At 38.7% G+C, this 18,247-nt stretch overlaps 1 protein-coding gene across 5 annotated transcripts in view; it reads left to right on the top strand.

The window, feature by feature from the left end:
* CNTN1 (contactin 1) overlaps positions 1 to 18,247 on the top strand; it is a 397,546-nt gene that overhangs the window by 10,222 nt on the left and 369,077 nt on the right. Inside the window, exon 1 of one of the 5 annotated variants that reach the window (XM_054696298.1) lies at positions 7,439 to 7,536. The exons of the other annotated variants lie outside the window; for them this stretch is intronic. The gene's annotated coding sequence lies outside the window, so the exon portion shown is untranslated. Of the gene's footprint in view, positions 1 to 7,438; positions 7,537 to 18,247 lie in introns of those variants that run through there. 5 annotated transcript variants of the gene reach the window in all.

Genomic DNA, 18,247 nt, shown 5'->3' with positions numbered 1-18,247 from the left:
GCAAGGCTGCCCGCAGCCTCTGCAGGGCCGGTTAGATCCCTGGCTGCTCCCTGGCCACCGGAGGAGGGTCCCACATGGCATGCAGACCTCTCCTGCCGCCCGCTGCCCCCCTCAGCGGTGTGCTTTGGTCCTTCTGCCTGCTCTGCTCCCCGCTCTGCTCCCCCCTCCCGGCTCCGGCTGGGTGAGTTCTCTGCCCTCCCGCGCTTCTCACTGTACCCAGTGCTTGTATAAATAAATTAATTAAAAAAATGTTTAAAACAAACAAACAAAAAAAAAGAATATGTCTGCCCTGTAACTGATCTGATTAAGCTCTTCTAGATTTTGGCCAGCTGCTGCCTTCCTTAAGAGACTTCCCAAGGGCCACCCCGGTGGCGCAGCGGTTGAGTGCAGGGTTGCGAAGTTGGCCGCAGCCTCTGCAGCGCCGGTTCGATCCCCGGCTGCTCCCCGGCCACCGGAGGAGGGTCCCACATGGTGTGCAGACCTCTCCTGCCGCCCGCTGCTCCCCTCAGCAGTGTACTTCGGTCCTTCTGCCTGCTCTGCTCCCCGCTCTGGCTCTGGTGAATTCTCTCACGCTCCCACGCTTCTGACTGTACCCAGTGCTTGTATAAATAAATAAATCTTAAAAGAAAAAAAAAAAGAATATCATTAAAAAAAAAAAAAAAGAGACTTCCCAAAACATCCAGAGTTGAATGTTGAGCCCTTATTCAGTGCTTCCATTGGTGTATGCCTCAGCCATAGCAACTACTATACTGTAAACTTAAAAATAATCACTGCTGTTTAGAGGAAAGTAAAACTTTATTTTTGTTGTCAAAATTTGAGGATTAACCCAAGAGAACAGGTCAGTGAGAGAAAGGTCCCAGCCAGCTGCTTTCTTTGTCCCCATCCATAAGGTAGAATCCTAGCTTTATAGATGGTGGGACAGGTGAGATTATTTTCAGTGGGGAAAAAAAGAAGTCACATAAAGGCAAGCACATTAAAGAAGCAAAACATTAATTTTTGTGGGCATATGATAATTTCCTACCATTCTGACAATGAGATGCAGACTTTTTTTTTTTTTTATCATTTTATTTCTCTGTTAGGTGCAAACTGTGTGTGAAGAAGGCAAGAACTTTAAGAGGTAAAATTATTCTTAGGAGGGACCTCCCTGGTGGCTCAGGGGTTACATCTCAGTCTATCAGCTGCCACTGTGACCTGAGCCTATCCCTGGCCAGGGACCCAACCTGCGTGGCACAGCAGACCTCTTCTGTCTCCCTCCTACCACCTTCAGCAGTGGATTTCAGTAGATCCACCAGTTCTGCTCTGGTGAACTCTCTCAACCCCTGCAACCTCTGAGGTATATCCCAGCTCTTGTATGCATACATAAATAAAGAGGGCAGATTTATTTTTCCTTTGTGCCCCAGATGTTGCTAACTTTCCTCTACAATTGTATCTGAAGTTTGCCAATTTCTTTCCATGATACAATATTGTAACTGACTATTGACTTGTCTGTTACCTTCACTGTGAGCAGTTGAGGATGGTGATTGTGCCATATTCTATTGATAGTTGGCTTTCATTGAACTTACATATAGTTGATAGTCAATAAACATTTCCTGAAGAAATGAATAAAAGAAGGCAAATACTAACTCATTCAAAGACTTCAACATATAAAAGATTTATATTTCTACCTTGGAAATCAACAAATATGAACTAGGAGCTCTGTCAGTCTTCAAAAGGTTTTCAAGAAATAACTTTCTGATTTGTTGATTTATACAAGACAGACAAATGAGAGACTTAATTTTTTTTAAAGATTTATTTATTTATCCATACAAGAATTGGGTACAGGCCAGATTTGCGGCAGGGTGAGAGGATTCACCAGAGACAGAGCAGGGAACAGAGCAGGCAGACTGACTAAATACACTGCTGAGGGGAGCAGCGGGCGAGACAGGAGAGGTCTGCTGCACCATGTGGGACCCTCGCCGGCTGGCCGGGATCCAACCGGTGCTGCAGAGGCTGGGGACAGCTTCACAGAGCAGCGCTCAGCTGCCTGCGCCACCAGGGGAGGCCCTGTTAAACAATTTTATAATGAAAAATTATGTATAGGACATTGAATAATTCCCAAATACTAAATCAATAGGTAAGTCTCTTTTCAATAGTTGTATTTTAGAAGAAATGTAGTGTTTCATGAATAATGTAGATATATAAATTTAGTTTTGTTGGAATTAAATATTGTCAAAAATTAATCCCCTTTCTCTATTCAATAAAAGCTCTTCCACTGGTGTGATTTTCAGTAGTTTACAAAATCTGGTTACAATTCTGAAAGTTTGATTGAAAGAAACAATTATTCACACTTACAGGTAAAGAAATAAGCTTCGAGGGTCTCCCCTGGAGCGCTGCGCAATGAAGCTGTCCGCAGTCTCTGCAGCTCCAGTTGGATACCGGCTGGCCGGCAAGGGTCCCACATGGCGCGGCAGACTTCATGTGGCAGACTTCTTCTGTCTCGCCCGTTGCTCCCCTCAGCAGTGTATTTAGTCAGTCTACCTGTTCTGCTCCCCGCTCTGTCTCTGGTGAATCCTCTCACCCTCCCGCGCATCTGGCCTGTATCCCAGTTCATGTATAAATAAATAAATAAATCTTTAAAAAAAAAAAAAGAAACAAGCTTAGAGAAATATGCAATTTTCCCAACATAATGTAATAATGGAGAAGTTGTAAAGAGGTAAGGTATTCTTATATTTGCATGTTTGATGTATGGTGCTTACCCAAAACAGCTCACTGCGAGATGCCAGCCACCATTATGTCTAGGTCAGTTGCATTGATCTGGATATTAACAGTCAATGGAGAGTCCTTAACAAGCAGTGAAAACTCACTGCCTGTTTCCTACATGTGTTGTTTTCATTTTGATTTTAATAATGTGCGAAGAAACCCACTGACAGCAAATTTCTTTAATAATTTTAAAGTCTTGTATTTGATTTATCAGTCTCTCTGTACACACACACACACACACACACACTGTACATTCTATCTGTGCACACTCACAGATACATTATATATACACATTTTACACTTATTTTTTCTTTACTTTAGGGCATACTTACTTTTGGTGACAAGTACAGTGTTCTCTCCCTTATATGTTTGTACTAGATTTATTACTTTTTTTTTCTAGATACTCTTATGTAGACAATATTCAACTTTTCAGTTGGCGTAGCATGCATTGGGTACAATCTTGGACAAGTAAATGAAATAAATTACTTTTTTTCCCAGAAAAAGCAACTATTACAAAAGACATTTATGAAAAATAGATAAGTACTTACCTAGATCCTTAATCTAACCTAGTTTGAAAACTAAAAGTTATATAAGATTGTTATTTCCCTTTGACTTGTTCAAATAATCTCCTCTCTATAATAGCAGTTCAATTATTAACCATAATTTTTTTTAGCGTTTACTCTGTGATATGCTTTATTTTAAATGTGCTGCATATGATGTAACATTACCAAATCCAGTGAAGTGGATTTTATATGCTATTTTTACCATTTTACAGATGGGAAAAATGAGAAGCTAGAAACATATCCAGGTTATCAGACTCCTAAACCTAAGTGATAAATCACTGTATTGTTCTACCTCTTTATGATAACTGACTTTAAATATTTTGTGAGTCACGGTTTAAAAGTTTTCTATTTTAGGTGACAGTAACTATCCTTAGAATCCCAATAAAGTTAGTATCAACACAAGAGATTAATCATTCTAAATTACATTTTTTTTTAAAGATTTATTTATTTATTTATACAAGCACGGGGTACAGTCAGAAGTGCGGGAGGGTGAGAGGATTCACCAGAGCCAGAGTGGGAAACAGAACAGGCCGACTGACGAAGTGCACTGCTGAGGGGAGCAGCGGGCGGCAGGAGAGGTCTGTTGCGCCATGTGGGACCCTCGGCGGCTGGGGATCGAAACGGCACTGCAGAGGCTGCGGGCAGCTTAGTAGGCCAGCACTCAACTGCTGTGCCACCAGGGAGGCCCTAAATTACGTTTTCTTAATGAATATCTCATAAACAAAATGGTCTTCCACTGAAGTGCTGCTTTACATGAGGAAATTTCCCAAACACAAAAAAATTGCAGTGTGCCATTTAAAAATTCATTATTTTAACTTTGAATTTTAACATCAGAACTTGTTATGCCTTTTTGCTTTATTTTGCTTGCCAATGGTATAAACTATAAATAGTAATTCTATCTTAAACCCTGGTCTGGGGCCTCCTTGGCGGTCTCAGGGCTTTCATTGCCATAGCATCAGTTTGATCCAGGCCAGGGAGCTACCCACATGGTGCAACATATCTCTCCTGTCTCGCCTGCTGCTCCCCTTAGCAAAAGATTTCAGTCGATCTGCCTGTTCTGCTCCCTGCTCTGGTGAATCCTCACACCTCTTGCACCTCTGGCCTACACCCTAGTTCTTCTACACAAAAATTAAAAACAAACAAAATTAATATTTATATACTTTTTTCTCTCTTCTCCTTCTGGGATTCCTGTGACATGGATGCTATTTCTCATTAGTTTATCCCAAAGGGCTTTTATACTATTTTCATATTTTTATTCTTTTTTCTATTTGCTGTTCTATTTATGTGTTCTCTGCTACTGTGTTTTAAAGCTCACAAATTCTTCTGTTACTTGCAATTATCTACTTGTGGGGCCTTCTGTTGTATTTTAAAGTTCATTTATTTTATAATATATTTTTAGGGCCTCCCTGGTGGCGCAGGGCGTTGAGCACAGCACTGTGAGGCTGTCCACGACTTCTGCACAATGAGTTCGATCCCAGGCCAGCCGGGGAGCAATTCACATGGTGCTGCAGGCCTCTCCTGTCTAGCCCGCTGCTCCCCTCAGTGGTGTATTTCAGTGCATCTGCCTTTTCTGCTCCCCGCTCTCTCTGGTGAATCTTCTCATCCCCCACAACTGTGGCCTGTACCCCGCTTCTTAAAAAATAATATTTTTAGGGGCCTCTCTGTAGGTCTCCCAATGATGTCACAAGGATTCACTCTATTAGACCAGATTCTTAGTCACTGATCTTCCCAAGAAAATCTTTTCTCTATTTCTGACTTGTGCAGAGAAGGCTGAGATTATCTATGATCATATCCTTAATCTCTTCAGAATACCATTTTATGTTACTGAATACCTTAACATTTTTGATCCTTCAAAAATATTTTAGAAAAACTCTTAAATTTAAATTAAAAGTAAATTAAAATTGGCCTTTTAATTTTAGCATCTTTGCCACATAGATGGGTTGCCTCTCAAATGTACTCTAAGAAGAAAGAACAAATCAGTCTGCATATTAAACATTTTGCTTAGAAATACTTTTAACTAGGGTCTCCCTGGTGGCACAGGCTGTTGAATGCTGCACTGTGAAGCTGTCCGCAGCCTCTGCAGTACAGGTTCGATTCCGGCTGGCTGGCGAGAATCCCACATGGCGTGGCAGACCTCTCCTGTCTTAGCCGCTGCTCCCCTCAGCAGTGTATTTTGTCAGTCTGTCTGTTCTATTCCCCACTCTGTCTCTGGTGAATCCTCTTACCCTCTTGCGAATCTGGCCTGTACCCTGGTTCTTGTATAAATAAAAAAATCTTTGAAAAAATATATTCTTAGTTTGAATTGAATGAGTCTCATATTTTCTTAGTCTTTATCCTGTATACTTGTTTTACATTGTCCATTGTTATTTTAATTATTTTTAACCCTGTTTGTAACTGTTATCTTCATCTCTTCTTCAGGAATATTACACAGTTATCCTGGATTGAGACTTATCTTGGGTGTTTATTTTTTCTCCAGCATTTGTGATATGTTTTGTGTGTCTTTATTTTTACTTTTTATTTATTTATTTATTTTTGCATAGATGAACTGGGGTGTAGGCCAGAGGTACAGGAGCTGAGAAGATTCACCAGAGACAGAGTGGGGAGCAGAACAGGCAGATTGACTGAAATCCACAGTTAAGGGGAGCAGTGGGGGAGACAGGAGATGTCTGCTGTGCCATATGTGGGTCAGCTCCCTGGCCGGGGATTGAACTCAGGTCTTAGCGGTAATAGTGCTAAGACTTTTCCCATAGGCCACCAGATAGACCTCATTTTTATTTCATTTTATTTTTTTAAAAAGATTTATATATTTATGGATACAAGAATTGGGGTACAGGCCAGAGATGGGGGGGAGTGAAAGGATTCACCAGAGACAGAATGGGGAACAGAACAGGCAGACTGACTGAAATTCACTGCTGACGGGAGCAGCGGGAGAGTCAGGAAGGTCTGCTGTGCCATGTGGGTATCTCCCTGGCCGGAGGGGATTGAACTCTTGCTGTAGAGGCTGTGGATGGCTTCATAGGTTGCGCCTTAACCACTTGTGCCATCAGGGAGGCCCACCCATTTTTATTTTTTAATAGGTTGTGATAGGAATAAACTTTCAGACTACTGCCTTTCTACCCATCTAAGTGACTGAAGAAGTGGTATTGGCATGAGGTAACAGGTAAAGGAACTAGTGTAGTGGAGCACCAAAGGTCACCTCCAGTGAGTGTTAGTCAAGCTTTTTACTGTGCTGTGGGCACTAGGGTTATGTGATGTGGTCAACTCCTTGGCCTAAATATCTCGTATCATCTTGTAACAGCCTCGACCTGTAGGCTATGTTTGAGCACTGAATGCAGTGCTGGGCGTGACTGTAGTTGAATCAGGGCCATAGCAGGGATTTATTTTCTTTTCTTCATTTATTATCTTTTTTTTTTTTTTTTTCTGTAAGTGGAATGAAGCAGAGAGGAGAAAGAGGGGCCTGGGGAGAGTGCACAGACTCAGATCTGTGTGGAAGACACTGTCGAGACATAGAATTAGGGATAAGTCAAACTCTTTCCTTAGTTGCTTTAAGCAAAGGGGAGGAAATAGATAAAAAAGGTAACCCAGAAGCATGTGAGGAGTGCTTTGTGTCAAGATAGTTAACATGTTAGATGAATGCCAGGGATGTTTAGGAGAGCCTCACTGCCTCAAATAACTGAAAGGAATCTGTGATAGAGTATAAACTATGACACAACAAAACTTGTGGCTGAAAAGTAGAAAGTAGAAGAACAAGAAAGTTCTTTCAAAGTGTTAAAGACTTTGCATTTTACCCTGGGAACAATGGTTGCAAGTAAGACAGTGATTTAATCGGAGATCTTAAAATCCATTTTATGCATTTAATGAAGTAAAAGAGAGATAATGGGTTAGAAAGGACTTTGAAACTTCAAAAATATTAAGGATATTAACTTTATATTTGAAGTAGTGTATCTAGATCATGCTTGCTAAGAAATCGTGCTACAAGATGGTAAGCCTGTACACACTGTATATCAGCACTTTCAATAGCTCTAATAATTAGTTCATTTTTATGCCAACATTATGAATGCGACTTTTGAGTAATTTAGGAAGAAACGTAAATAGATGAGAAAAAATTCATCTCATGTTTTTTTTTTTTTCCACAGCTCTTTTTAGAGTTAGGTTTCTGCTAAGATTTGCATATCTTTTTAAAAGCCATAGAAGTTCACAGTTGTCCGGTGCTTGGGATTTCACTCCAGCAATGGTAGGGAACACAACCATGCTTATCATTGTAAACACATACCTATGGTTTTCTGTTTGCATATAATCATATTTGTGATAGGGTCATATCAAACAGTCATTTACAATGTGACTAAATCACTAAAAATAATACCCAAGAGTACTAGGGTTTTAATGATATTTGAAACAGAAGATTTTTATAAAATACATTACCCTAAAGCTTCCTATATCTAATATCACCAGAGTGAGAATCTTTCACTTTATTAAATTTTACTGTGGTAAAGTGATGAGTTGTAAAGAGGAAACTGCCATTATTATTGAACTAAATAATTATATTAGTCATCGTACAATGTGTTCAAATATCACTCCTCTGTGTGATAACTTGCAATACAAATTCTTATATTTTCTGATACTCTGCTGAAATTATGTATTAAATGATATATATATACCTGATATATATACATATTTTATATATATATATGTGTGTGTGTGTATATAATTGATACTTTGAGAATGTGCATGTTATCTTGTTTCTTTACTTTTTGTCTTTTAATGCTGTCATTGTTCAGGGAAGTGTCAATGCTGAGGTATTTAACACTAGTCGTCATTTCCCAAACGTACCAACGTGTGTACTTTGCAAAGTCAGTCATTGCCTATTATCTGATATGTTAGAACTTAAAATTTAAGTCAGCATTTACCCAAGAGGATAGTTTCTTCTAGAGAATATTTTCCTTCACAATTACTTGGAAGGTGGAATTGATACTGACATTTCAATCCTGATTTATTATTTCTCCTTCATGACTGCCACGGACTTTCTGTTCTGCTTACATATTGTTATCTTTGCATTTATCCTAAACTTGGTCATGCTTGACCTAGGGCAAGTGCTGTAGCTCATGGATGGTGTTGGGCAATTATTTCATCTATATAAGATAATAGTTTTCTTCAATATTTCTTTAGTAATGGACTTTAGAAAGAATTCTGAGCAAAAGCAGCACCTATTTTTGTAAATATCTGTAATGTTTTAATGAGATAGTAAATTTTGTTAGTGTCTGCTTTATATATCTGGCAAGCATCTACTCATCTTTCAAGATTACTTCCACCTCATTCAGGAAGCTTCTCATAGCCTGACATCTCCCACATGAACTGTCATTTCTCTTGTTTGTGTGTCCCTGTTGTACAAACCTGTCCCAATGACCCTTTATTAGACCTACTTATGTCTATGCCTGCCTTTCTTTACTAGATTTTAAGCATTATATATATTTCAATTAATAATATATTTATTAAAATTTATATATATGTAATGGAAATATATTCTGCATATATATGCAAAGGTGTATATTTGCATAGAAGAACAGGTGTGTAGGCCATAGGTGCAGGGGATAAGAGGATTCACCAGAGACAGAGTGGTGAGCAGAACAGGTGGATTGAGTGAAATAGATGCTGAGGGGAGCATCGGGTGGGACAAAGAGGTCTGCTGTGCCATGGTGGTCATAGTACTGAGACTTAACCCCCAGGCCACCAGGGAGGCTCCAAAAATATATTTTAAATTAAAACAATTAAATACATTAATAAAAATATATTAAAATTAAAAAATATATTATTAAAAATAAACAATATTTTAAAATTAAAATTTTGTTTTTCAACTTGAAGTATATATACTTTTATATATTTTAATTTTCAATGCATACACCACTGCCTCATGCATAAGGATGCAACACTCCATATATCTCTTGTTTTTATTTTTGTAGAAAAAGTTTTTTAGCTGATACTATTTTTATTTTTTCAGTTGCTTCCTTTTTTGTGGTTGTTGAAGTAACATTGGTTTGCAGCACTGTATGTGATTTGGGGTAATGGTTTCACACCTTTTCAGATATAGGTTACCAGACTACACCCTTTTGAAAGCTCCAGAATCCTCCATCTTAGTCCATTGGGCCCTTCCCCCCTTATATGCCCCACTCTCCCAACATAACCTTCTGGTAACTTTAATTCTTTAGTCAGATTTCTAGGATTGGTGGTTTTATTTTTTTCTAATCCTTTGTTTTGTTTCTTTATTTCCAAATAGAGTAAAAACATGGTTTTTACCCTTTTTCCTTCTGCTGTATTTTGCTAAGCATAATTCCTTTCACTTCTATCCATGTTTGTCCAAATGGCAAAATTTCATCTTTTTGTGTAGCTAAGTAGTATTCCATTGTGTATATATACCATAACTACTTAATCCTCTCAACTGTCATTGGGCACTTAGGTGGTTTCCATAACTTGGCTACTGTAAATAATGTTGCAGTGCACATAAGCAGTGCATATATCAGTCAAAATAGTGTTTTTGTATCCTTCAGATAGATACAGAAGAGTGGAATTGCTGGAATATATGGCAAATCTATTTTTAATATTTGGAAAACCTTCATACTGTTTTTCATATGGGTGGACCAATCTATATTCCTACTTGCGGTGTATGAGGGTTCCTTGACTAGTGCCATTTGTTTATTTTTGATTTTGTTTTCCTTGCCATTGAAGATGAGTCTGCAAAATCATCACTGAAACCAATGTCAAAGAGTGTTTTCACTGTTTTCTTATATGTATTTTATATTTTCAGATCTTGCATATAAGTCTTTAATCCGTTCTAAGGTAATTGCTATGTAAGTTATGAGATTGGTATAGTTTCATTCTTTTGCATGCATATGACTGTTTAATTTTAGCAGCATCAGTTTTTGAGGAGACATCCCATTCTCATGGTATATATATTCTTAGATCCTTTGTCATACATTAGTTGCCATATAAATGTGGGTTTATTTTTGGGTTCTCTTTCTATTCCATTGAAGAGATCCATGTGTCTATTTTCATTGTAGTACCATACCATTTTGTTTTCTATAGCTCTGCAGTATAGTATATTTTGGAAATGTGCTTCTGTAATAATAAGAAAAATGATCATACTACTTACTCAGTATTGGTAAATACAACTATAATCACATAATTGTTCTTTCATTTATATAATACAGAGCAGAAGTTTTTAGGTCTATAATTCATAGTAATTACCCAAGATGGATAAAAATGAGGAGTGGTTTTGAAACTCTTATCTCCATAGATTTTGGCTCATTAGATTTGGGATATGAACCAGAAGTCTGCATTTCTGTCAGCATCTCTAGTACTTCTCAAACTATATTTGAGAAAGATACATTTCATACCACATCTATGGAATTAATGCTTATATCTCACTACGTCTTGTGTAGATACTCATGCGTGTGCACGCGTGCGCACACACACACAAACACACTTGCTTTGACTAAGATCAGTTGCTTTTAACTTCCTCAAGGATCTCCACAATGCCACTGCTCTGTTCACTGCTTTTCTCCAGTTTCTTTCATTTATATTATCTTTTTTTTTTTTTAAGATTTATTTATTTTTTTATACAAGTACTGGGTACAGTCAGAAGTGCGGGAGGGTGAGAGAATTCACCAGAGTCAGAGCAGGGAACAGAACAGGCAGACTGACGAAATACACTGCTGAAGGGAGCAGTGAGCATGGCAGGAGAGGTCTGCCGCACCATGTGGGACCCTCGCCTGGTGGCCGGGGATCGAACCAGTGCTGCAGAGGCTGCAGGCAGCTTCACGGCCCAGTGCTCAACTGCTGTGCCACTGGGGAGGCCCGATTTCCATTTTTGAGTTTTAAATTGAACTTTCCTCCACAGCTCATTGGGAAATGTACTTTAAGATGACCCTGATATTTATGTTACTAAAAATTGCTATTTTAAAGTGGAATGTCTTAATTAAATTTGACTTCAACACGCCCGTCTATCACCACTGCTATCCAGTGTTCAGAGAGAAAGCCATCTCTTTTTCATTTAATTCAGATTCCTCACTTGTATTCTGGATCTTTATTTTCCACAGGAGAGAAAATTTGTTCTTGTATTTATATGCTTCCTCCCCAGAAATTCCAAACTCTCCTTTGCAACTCACAGCATTTCTCCCGTTTTCAAATTTTTCAATTATGTTTTTTCTACTGATCTTTCTTGCTGCTTTAATTTTTTTCTTTCCTTTTCCAGAATTACTAGAATATAGCTTCAAAATCATCACTTAAGTTACAGTAAAATCCTTTCCTCCTTCCCATTGATCAAAATGGAAGAGGAAAGCCATTTTCTGTCTCTTTCCTCTTTTCTCTCTCTCTTCCTGGGTTCAGAATTATATCATCCCACCTTTTTGGGGGGCCTTACTGAGTTTTATTACCTCACCTCATTGTTGGATATTTAGCCTTGACCTCTAAAGGTTTCTCCTTGTGAACACTGAAAATGCCAATTTTCTTTGACCTTACAGTGCACACAGAATTAAGCAAAAATTCCTCAAACTCTTGCCCCCCAGGTTACTGTATTCAATTCCTCCTTTTCTCTTTTGCAACCAAATTCCTTTTGAACACTTACCTGTGTTTAACTTAACATTTACCTTCAATTTATTCTTCAGCTTTTAAATCTGTTTTTTATACCAGTCAGTTTCAGTAAAACTCTACTTTGCAAGATCACCAAAATATCTGTTGGCTCCTAATTCCAATGGGACTATTATCGCATTATGGGATATGGATTATGGGATATTATTATATTTGACCTTTCACCAGAAATTAACAGCGTTCAATTCTCCTGGGAAAGACCTTTTAATAATTTGGATACATTGTTAAACAAATACTCATTTCCCATTCCCAAGTACAACACCAATTGATGTTGTACTTGGACTCACCCAGATGAAATGCAAATCAGTCTCAGCCCAGTGTCATGTAATACAGGCCTATTTGCAAGATTTTATGAGCTGCTTACTTGAAATCTAAATTTAATGGCTGGACTCTAATTTTCTTTTCAAGGTGTTATGCTTTGTGTGTGTGTGTGTGTATGTGTGTGTGTGACTGTGTGTGTACACAGTCCTATCCAAAATAATTATCATTACTCCCTAAAAATCAAGCAAACAAACAAACAAACTTGGGGGCCTCCCTGGTGGCGAAGGCAGTTGAGTGCTGCACTGTGAAGCTGTCCGCAGCTTCTGCAGCACCCATTGGATCCCCGCCGGCCTGGGAGCAACCCACATGGCAAGCAGGCCTCTCCTGTCTCTCCTGCTGCTCCCCTCAGCAATGTGTTTTGGTTGTCTGTCTGTTCTGTTCCCCACTCTGTCTCTGGTGAATCCTCTCACCCTCACCGCATCTGGCTTGTACCCCGGTTTTTGTATAAATCAATCAATCTTTAAAACAAACAAACTTCTTTGCTATCGTCTAAACAGACAACACATATTATTGCTTCTCTGTCTTTGTTCTTGTTATTTTTTATGAATGTTGATGCCCTGTCTTCACATTTATTCATATTCTTTTTTTTTCTCTGATGCAGTTTATTTAAAGCTTAAGTTTTCTGTAAAACACTCAGATTTCTTCCAGTGACAGTGGTTAATTTCTAATTAAGTGTTACTGAAAATTATCTGCAAGACACTGATTTTAATCACATGTAAACACTTACACTTTATATAAATAATATCTACCCCACTCGACTTTTCTATTAAGTGTTTGTGCAAACAAAATATTATTAAAATTATCTTACATTATTTAATTGTCTTATATTATTTAATAACTTCATGTTACAACAATTTTAACTATCTTTTGAACACAAACACTGCACAGTCAGCCTATTTTGTGTTTATTTCAATGCCAAGTTGAATGAACTTTTATTTTTAACCTCACACCATTGCTTTTTTCTTTTTGTGCTCTTGCGAAAGGATCATTGAGGTAATTTGTATGATGTGGAGAAATAGTTCCCTCTCTCAAATCATGTATTTATGTAATTGATGGAAACAATTAGCAATTAATAATTTATTGTCCAGAAATTTTCTTGAAATTAGCCAGAATCAAAACTGCAATGTCAGCGAGCTTCACCAGACTTTTGTTTATATAATACTAAATATAGTATGAGGATAAAGATGGAGTAGATTTACCCAGCAATTGCTATTTCTTTAGACTAAGAATTTCTTGGCTATTTTACATAGTTTTTATAGACTTTTCTATTTATGAAGTAACATAAGTTACGTATATTGTTTAGTATAGTTTCTCACAAAAGCAACATTATGTAAAGAAGTGATGGGGAAGTCATGTTGTAGATGTTATGTCTTAAGGTCCTCAATGTTAATGAAAAGTGTCGTGAAGGCATAGGAGAATAAAGACAGTATTGAGGGAAAAGACTGAGCAGCTTTCTATGTACAAAATAAAATAAATGAAAAACTAAAATAAACAAAGGTTCAGCAGCAAACACTATGTGCTTTGTTACTTTGAGAACCATTGGCAAGTGAAATTCAGTGCTTTGGTTTAATTTATGATTAAACAACAGAATTATACTTTCGTTTTTCTTATATTTTCAAATATAAGAAGCTATTTCTCACTGCTAGGAGCAACAGTATGAGGTCATTGGCTTCCGTGGACAGTAATTGGGATTCCTGTGATCACTTTAAAGATCTCTTTGTCCTTCATCACCTAAGTGGGGAGAAATGGGAGTGGTGAATTATGAACTCATTCTGTTGTTAGAATTTGGGGTAGTAACTTAAAAATTTTAGACTTGACCACTTATGAATATATAGTCTAAAGTCAATATAGAAGATTTAAAATTACATGTTTTTCTTGAATTATTCATGTAATAGGTTTTTTTTAATGTATAAGGGTTAATTGAGTATTGACTTAAACATCTTGGCATAGTATGGGGTATTTCTTAAATTAGTGGATTGGAAAGGAGCAACTGTAAAGTCTTACCCAAAGATCACACATTGCTGAATTCTGGGACTCCCCCCTCTCTCCATTTCAGGAATGCTTAAAATGTTGATTATCAATGATGTTATGCTATCCATCTTTTATTAGGAATTGATATGGTAATATATCTAAATTATAATCCTTTATCATTGGGATGCTCTCATCTTTTGTATTTTCTCAGAGCTTTTTGTTGCTGGATAATATTACATATTATCTGTTCTAAGAAATGATACTTTGACTGCTTGAGAGATATGGGGAGGGGGAGAGCAATAGAATATGGTGGAGGCTTTGTGGTGGGTGTGGTCCAGTAACTACATCTGAAAGGTTGATCCTATAACTCCGAATCATATACAGTGTTTAAACCAATCAAATGATTAAAAGAAATGACACTGAATTTGCTTTCCTGCTGACTTTCAGTTCCTCAATTTTGAGCTGATAGCCTTATAAGATGTCAGCAATATTAAGAACTCTATTTGTATCCTTCTGTAAGCATACACATAATATGGGCATTTATCATAAAGCAACCAAAATACAAGACTTATTTTTCAGTGAGGTAAAAGTGAGTGTGTCCAGTTAACATTCTGAAATTTTTGCAACTTTTGAATTAAATATTATACAGGTCCTGTTACAGGGCAGGGAGAGGGACAGCCCAGACCCTGCAAACCTGCCTGCTCTAAATAGGTTCTGCCATCTGCCACATCAACACAAAACATATGTGACTTTAATGAAAAGGAACTTTAATACAATTAGTGTACAATACAGGAAAGGCAAAGAATATAGTTTCTAAATCAAGCCCCCAAAGTTACCCGTCCCCTTGTGGGTAAAAGTCCACCCAAATGGGATTGGCCCAGAGTAAAGCCCCAAAACCTGCCACAAGTCTAAAGCATCTTCCAGTGGGGGCCCACAGAAAAGGATCAGAAACAACCAGACAAGTCTGGGAGGAAAAGAGCAAAATCAAAATCAAGACAAAAACTGCCATGGTCACCTCCCCATGGGTCTCTTACCCACATCTGTGTCACCTAGTCCATGACCAAAAGGCAAGCGCAGTTTCTTCACATGTCTCTCCATTCCACTTGACTCCTCCAGGTCTCCTCCTGGCTCTCCATCCTGCTTCCTTCCTTCCTCAGTCTCCTCTGCAGCTTCTTCTCCCTGCCCAGCTCCAGCCTTCTTTTGGGTGGGGCAGGAAACCTGGAACCTCCCCCTTTCCTGGGGACCACCCTGTTACAGTCCCAGGAGATTCTATTTCTTCAGGACTTACTGAAACAGAATATTATTTTGATATTAAACTTTGTGTTCTGTATGCTACCCATTCACTCTAAAATAGACTGTGTTTCATTTATTACAAGAAAGTAAATATTGATTGCTTCAGATCATAACCTTACCAAATCCTCATGGCCTTTCTGCAGCTGAAGAAATTCCCTCTGCATGAAAATTATTTTGTAAGCTTTTATGTGTGTGTGGAAAAAGGAAAAGTGAATGCAGGATTACCAAGTAAATTACAAAGTAAATTTTATTTGTCTTAAGCTCATGAGTTTCAAGTGTGAATGTGTTAAGTATAACTGGCATATCTTGTTAAAACAGATGCTCCCAAGGATTTTGATTCAGTTCGGAATGGCATCTGAAAATTCATATTTACAAGTTCCCAGATGAGGCTGCTGCTGTCTTTTTAAGAACCACTGAATACTGCCATGGGAAACTTTGGTACAATCCTTCTTTGTTAACTTGTAATACTAAGTATAAGGAAATGATAACCTCACCAAGAGTATTAACTAGTGGAAGCAAAGAACAAAACAGCCAGATTAATTGTACAAAGTGATGCCTCCTTGGAGGCATCTTTGCCTCGACTTAACATTGCTGACACTTTTTTTCCTTCCTATCCAAAACTGACACAAATCTTCTTCCAAAGCTTGATTTGATTACCCTTGTGTTGGAGAAAACACTGATATTTCTGTTCCTTGCAAAAATCTGAAAGACTCTCAAGTTTTTATTACAATCAATTCTGGGGGGAGAAGTGGTTTCCCCTTAATGTTTTCTCATTAACAAGTGATTTCAAACCTCTTCTAGTCTAGTGGCTAGAATGTAATAGAAATTCTGACCTGTTCACCCAGCAAGGAAAAACAAGAAGTACTTCAGGAATGATGAGGTCTCAGGCCTGGGTAGCACCATATGTTCTGAACACTGGCTTAAAGAGAAAGGATTCGGGTCTCCCTGGTGGTGCACGGGGTTATGATGCAACAAAATAAGCTAGCAGCATGAATTTGATCCCTGGCCAGGGAGCTGATCCACATGGTGCAGCAGACCTCTCTTGTCTAGCCCACTGCTCCCCTAAGCAGTGTATTTTACTCAGTCTGCCTGTTCTGCTCCCCCCTCTTGTCTCTGGTGAATCCTCTCACCACCCACACCTCTGGCCTGTACCCAGTTCTTGTATGAATAAATAAATCTTTTAAAAAAAAGACAGAGGTTCCTTTTATACATAACTCTTCATATTTGTTACATTGATAGCATTGTTTTTCAACCAGCACAACCATTTGCTGCAAAGTCCTGAGACAAAGTGGGGAGGACAAGCAAAGGGGGAAAGATGCAATTATCTGGAGATGGCCTTGGGGAAACAGATCAGCTTGACAGGTTACTGGACCCTTTTGAAATGCAACCTTGCTTAGATAAGCTTGCTAAAACCCAGTCATAAAGCCTTCTAAGGAAAAATTTCTAATTGAGCAAATTTGTTAATTACAATTGCATTGGAATGTTAATTGCACCAGGCCTGGGATCCTTTAGCAGGGAGCTTTAATAAATTTTTGCTTAGCCATTCCTTTTCAAGAGAGTATGAGGGTGAATGTTATTTGAGAAATACTAGTTAATTTGACCCTTTAGATTAAGGATTAAATTTTACTGGTATCACTACTATTTTGAAAGTCAGGATAATGGGATAGTTCATAGCCTCAGCAGGATATTTAAACTTCCTAGATAACTAACAATATTGATGCTGGGACCCTACCATTCAGACATTCATATTTAATTGATCTGAGGTCAGCTCTTGACAGAGAAATGGGGGGAGAATAGAAAGGAGGGAAGTGGGGATGTTACGGAGCAACCCTGATATAAAAATGGTTGCCTGGCTGTGGGTCCTCACCTGCGTGCTTAAAAGGGACTTATTAATACTCCACTACAGGCACACACAAAAGGTTAATAAAAGGTTTATTTACAAGGGAAAGGGAAATGAGGAAATGTACAACTCAGGGAGAAAATAGGGAAATAAAGTCTTTAATACGTCCTACCCGATTTGCCGACCTGGAAACCCAAAGGCACTCGCAGAGCTGGCCGAGCACTGCGAGCTGGTGGAGAGCCAAAAAGGGAAGCCCCCAAAGCCCACCTGTCTGGCTTTATACCAAACCTGGCTGCTTAACCCCACCCTCAGGTTCCAGCAACCTTCCCTTTGGTGGTGATGGGCTTTGTCTCTCCCAATGTCTTTTGGCTTTGGTCTGGAGTGGGGGTGGAGTCCACAAAGCCTGTATGGAATTAGCTTTAGGACATACTTTTCCCCCAAACAGAAGAATAGAAAGGAGGGAAGTAGTTGACAGGAAGTCAACTACCATTTCTTGAGACTTTCCATATGTCAGACTCTAATGGGTAATTTTAGAAATAGTGTCCCTACACGCCACATAAATCCACAAGATGGGGCGTAGGCCAGAGGTGCGGGGGGTGGAGGGTTGGGTGAGAGGATTCACCAGAGAGAGTGGGGAGTAGAACTGGCAGCTGCCTGAAATCACTGCTGAGGGGAGTAGCGGGCAAGACAGGAGGGGTCTGCCGCACCATGTTGGTATCTCCCTGGCCAGGGAATCGAACTCAGGCCATAGAGGTGACAGCCTGAGACTCAACCTGTAGGCCACTGGGAAGGCCCAAGAACATTTTTTAAAATGTGAAAAGAAACTTGATGAAATGATAAAATATCTTTTCCCTGACAATAGGTTGGTTAGTAAATGGGT

The sequence above is a fragment of the Talpa occidentalis genome, unplaced genomic scaffold (assembly GCF_014898055.3).
Source record: "Talpa occidentalis isolate TD23 unplaced genomic scaffold, MPIMG_talOcc4v2.1 talOcc4.16, whole genome shotgun sequence".
Taxonomy (NCBI): domain Eukaryota; kingdom Metazoa; phylum Chordata; class Mammalia; order Eulipotyphla; family Talpidae; genus Talpa; species Talpa occidentalis.
Note: the sequence above shows the minus strand (reverse complement) of the source record. Positions and strands in the feature narration are given on the sequence as shown.